Source organism: Lolium rigidum, chromosome 1 (genome assembly GCF_022539505.1).
Source record: "Lolium rigidum isolate FL_2022 chromosome 1, APGP_CSIRO_Lrig_0.1, whole genome shotgun sequence".
In the NCBI taxonomy this organism is placed as follows: domain Eukaryota; kingdom Viridiplantae; phylum Streptophyta; class Magnoliopsida; order Poales; family Poaceae; genus Lolium; species Lolium rigidum.
The window spans coordinates 273,219,237-273,224,622 of record NC_061508.1 but is presented as its reverse complement, the minus strand read 5'-3'; positions in this window follow the sequence as shown (position 1 = coordinate 273,224,622).

Here is a 5,386-nt window from a genome sequence, read left to right as displayed (position 1 = left end):
TCATGTTAGATCTTGTGAGCTGCCTATCATGATCAAGATCATCTATTTGTAATGCTATATGTTGTGTTTGTTGGGATCCGATGAATATTGAATACTATGTCAAGTTGATTATCAATCTATCATATATGTTATTTATGTTCTTGCATGCTCTCCGTTGCTAGTAGAGGCTCGGCCAAGTTGATACTTGTGACTCCAAGAGGGAGTATTTATGCTCGATAGTGGGTTCATGCCTCCATTAAATCTGGGACGATGACGGAAAGTTCTAAGGTTGTGGATGTGTTGTTGCCACTAGGGATAAAACATCGATGCTTTGTCTAAGGATATTTGTGTTGATTACATTACGCACCATACTTAATGCAATTGTCTCGTTGTTTACAACTTAATACCGGAGGGGTTCGGATGATAACCTCGAAGGTGGACTTTTTAGGCATAGATGCATGCTCGGATAGCGGTCTATGTACTTTGTCGTAATACCTCGATTAAATCTCATAATACTCATCATGATATATGTATGTGCATTGTTATGCCTTCTTTATTTGTCAATTGCCCAACCGTAATTTGTTCACCCAACATCTGTTTATCTTATGGGAGAGACACCACTAGTGAACTGTGGACCCCGGTCCTATTCTTTACATCTGAAATACAATCTACTGCAATTGTTCTTTACTGTTCTTCGCAAACAATCATCATCATCCACACTATACATCTAATCCTTTGTTTACAGCAAGCCGGTGAGATTGACAACCTCACTGTTACGTTGGGGCAAAGTACTGTGATTTGTTGTGCAGGTTCCACGTTGGCGCCGGAATCCCTGGTGTTGCGCCGCACTACACTCCGCCACCAACAACCTTCAACGTGCTTCTTGGCTCCTACTGGTTCGATAACCTTGGTTTCTTACTGAGGGAAAACTTGCTGATGTGCGCATCACACCTTCCTCTTGGGGTTCCCAACGGACGTGTCAACTACGCGCATCAGGGGGCACGCCCCCCTAGTGTGTGGGACCCCAGTGGCCGCTCCGACTTGGCCTCTTCGCCTATTTAAGTTGTCCTGACCTAAATCTTCGATACGAATTGACGAAACTCCAGAAAAACTCCAGGGGCGCCGCCGCCATCGCGAAACTACAATTTGGGGGACAGAAGTCTCTGTTCCGGCACCCTGCCGGGACGGGGAAGTGCCCCCGGAAGCCATCTCCATCAACGCCACCGCCTCCATCATGCTCCGTGAGTAGTTCCCCCATGGACTACGGGTTCTAGCTGTAGCTAGTTGGTACTCTCTCCCCCATGTACTTCAATACAATGATCTCATGAGCTGCCTTACATGATTGAGATTCATCCGATGTAATCGGTGTTGTGTTTGTTGGGATCCGATGGATTGTTACATTATGATTAGTCTATCTATAAAGTTTGTGAAGTTATTGTTGCTGCAATCTTGTTGTGTTTAATGCTTGTCACTAGGGCCCGAGTGGCATGATCTTAGATTTAAGCTCTATACTTATTGCTTAGATTGTATCTACAAGTTGTTTGCACATGTCTATGTCCGGAACCCGAGGCCCCAGAGTGAAAACAACTGGGATAACTGGAGGGGAAGGCTTAGGTATGAGGATCACATGTTTTCACGGAGTGTTAATGCTTTGCTCCGGTGCTCTAATAAAAGGAGTACCTTAATTTCCAGTAGATTCCCTAGTGGCCCGGCTGCCACCGGCTGGTAGGACAAAAGATGTTATGCAAGTTTCTCATTGCGAGCACGTATAACTATATATGGAAAACATGCCTACATGATTAATAATCTTGATGTTCTGTCTTAATGCTATTTCAATCCTATCAATTGCCCAACTGTAATTTGTTCACCCAACACTTGTTATTGGAGAGTTACCACTAGTGAAGATAGCTGGGAACCCCGGTCCATCTCTCATCATCATATACTCGGTTCTACATGTCATTGGAAGTAGTATCAACTATTTTCTGGTGCCATTGCCTCTGTGTTACTATTTCTGCTGCTGTGTTACTGTTACTATTGCTCTCATATTACTGCTACTTTCACATCACCCCTGTTACTAGTGCTTTTCCAGGTGCAGCTGAATTGACAACTCAGTTGTTAAGGCTTATAAGTATTCTTTACCTCCCCTTGTGAATCAATAAATTGGGTTTTACTTCCCTCGAAGACTGTTGCGATCCCCTATACTTGTGGGTCATCAAGACTATTTTCACGGCGCCGTTGCGGGGAGGCATAGCTCTACTCATAAGTTCACCTGGGGAGTACACTCTACCTCTCTCTCTGTTTTTGTTTTATTTTATTTTGTTTTGCTTAGTTTACTTTTGTCTAGTTTATTTGTGCTTAGTTTATTTCCGTCTAGTATTATTTTGCTTAGTTTTACTTTTGTTTTTGTTTTGCTTTACTTTTCTCATATACCCGAAAATCCATAAAAATTTGAAAAACCTAAAAATTAAAAACTATTGCTATGGGAGAACCTACAACCTATTTGGAGCTTATTGAATTATATAATAATTATAGAGAATCAAGAACGGGAAAAGTTATGAGTGTTATGATAGAAAAATTGAATGCAATTGCTAAAATCTTGCTTAAATGCCATGATATAAATTGTTGCTCTAAACAGGATACTAAACATCTTAAATTTCAATGTGGCTTTAGTGAGGAAGTTTTAATTAAGAACTATAATTGGAATAGCTATATTCATTTTGGGTTCGAAGAAGTAGAACAATTTTTTTTTTATGGGAGCTTCTGAGATAGAATCATTCATAGCTAAAAATTATGAAACTTGTGCTGTTTGTAAGGGCCTTAAAGATTATGTCTCTTCTATCCTTAATTTTTGCATAGAAAGTTACAGCAATAATCCTTGTATCATTGATTATAAAGAGAGACTCATTAATGCACAAGAATGCACTCACAATTTGCAGGAACCAGTGGAAGAAGAAATTGATGAACCTGAAAGCTCATTGGATGAAAAAGAGGAGGAAATCGATGAACCTGAAAGCTCATTGGATGAAAAAGAAGAGGAGAGTGATGAACAAAAGGAGGAAGAATGGATTAGCTACCCATGCCAACCTTCTAATGAGAGTAACTCTTTATCTCTTACACTATTTGATTGTCCTCCATGCTTACCAAAGGAGGATGAATGTTATGTTCCTGTGGATTCTCTTGAAATATTCCCTATGAGTAAAACTTGTGAGAATAATTATGCTACTGTTATCTATGATAATCCATGCTACCTTGATAAATCTTATGATAATGCTTTGTTTGTGCCTGATGTCGAAATGCATGGTACTAAAGAGTTTTGCTTGGCAAATGTTTATGATAAATCTCTAGATGATGGTCCTATGTTATTTGATTATATTAATTGTACTACTAATGAAAATGGGATTGGCGAGGCCTTGACTTTATCTATGAGTCCCATATCTCTTGAGAATGATCAATCATCTTGTTATATTATTGATAAAAGTGGGTTTGAAAGTTTTAATCCAACTATTTTTGAGCTTGATAAAAATTATGTGTTTGTAGATCATGGAAAGCATGCTGTATGTGATAGTTATATTGTTGAGTTTGTTCATGAAGCTACTGAAAATTATTATGAGAGAGGAAAATATGGTTGTATAAATTTGCATGGTACTAAAACACCTCTCTATATGCTGAAAATTTTGAAGTTACTCTTGTTTTATCTTCTTATGCTTGTCACTTTGTTCTTCATGAATTTATGTGTGTACAAGATTCCTATGCATAGGAAGTGGGTTAGACTTAAATGTGTTTTGAATTTGCTTCTTGATGCTCTCTTTTTCTTCAACTCTTATTTCCATGTGAGCATCATTAAAATTACTGAGCCCATCTTAATGGCTATAAAGAAAGAACTTCTTGGGAGATAACCCATGTCTTTATTTCGCTACTGTTTTGTTGTGTCTTGGAAGTTGTTACTACTGTAGCAACCTCTCCTTATCTTTATTTTATTGCAATGTTGTGCCAAGTGAAGTCTCTAATAGAAGGTTGATGCTAGATTTGGATTACTGCGCAGAAACGGATTTCTTTCTGTCACTAATTTGGGTAAGATTCTCTGTAGATAACTCAGAAAAATCTGCCAATTTACGTGAGTGTTCCTCAGATATGTACGCAACTTTCATTAGTTTTGAGTTTTCTGATTTGAGCAACGGAAGTACCTCTTAAAAATTCGTCTTTACTGGCTGTTCTGTTTTGACAAATTCTATCTCTGTTTTTTGCATTGTCTCTTGTGGACTTTAAGTGAGGCTTTCTAGACGTGGAGAGCTGTAGCTAATGTTTTATTGAGTACTTGCAATGTGTCACTACAGGGCTAAAGTGGATTAAAGTTTTTGAGTACTAACCCCTCTAATGAAGTTTATGAGAAGTTTGGTGTGAAGGAAGTTTTCAAGGGTCAAGAGAGGAGGATGATATATGATCAAGAAGAGTGAAAAGTCTGAGCTTGGGGATGCCCCCGTGGTTCATCCCTGAATATTTCAAGAAGACTCAAGCGTCTAAGCTTGGGGATGCCCAAGGCATCCCCTTCTTCATCAACCACTTATCAGGTCACCTCTAGTGAAACTATATTTTTATTCGGTCACATTTTATGTGCTTTACTTGGAGCGTCTGTGTGTTTTTATTTTTGTTTTTGTTTGAATAAGATCGAATCCTAGCAATCCTTGTGTGGGAGAGAGACACGCTCCGCTTTTTCATATGAACACTGTTGTTCTTCGTTTTACTTTTAACGTTCAATGACAAAAGTTGGAAGCTATTGCATTTATTGTTATTTGGTTGGAAACAGAAAATGCTTCAGATTGTCTTGGATAATTTGATACTTGGCAATTGTTTTGAGCTCTCAAGTAGATCATGATTAAGCTCTTGCATCATGTAGTTTAAACCTATTAGTGGAGAAATACCGTAGAGCTTGTTGAAATTTGGTTTGCATGATTGGTCTCTCTAAGGTCTAGATATTTTACTGGTAAAAGTGTTTGAGCAACAAGGAAGACAATGTAGAGTTTTATAATGCTTGCAATTTGTTCTTATGTAAGTTTTGCTGTACCGGTTCATACTTGTGTTTGCTTCAAACAACCTTGGTAGCCAAAGCCTTGTACTGAGAGGGAATGCTTCTCGTGCATCCAAAACCTTGAGCCAAAACCTATGCCATTTGTGTCCACCATATCTACCTACTATGTGGTATTTCCTGCCATTCCAAGTAAATACTTCATGTGCTACCTTTAAACCTTCAAAATGCTTCTCAATTTGTGTTGATGTTTTATAGCTCATGAGGAAGTATGTGGTGTATATCTTTCAATCTTGTCATTTACTCCTGACAGGACTTTCATAATGGACTAGTGGCACATCCGCTTATCCAATAATTTTGCAAAAAGAGTCGGCAATGGGGTTC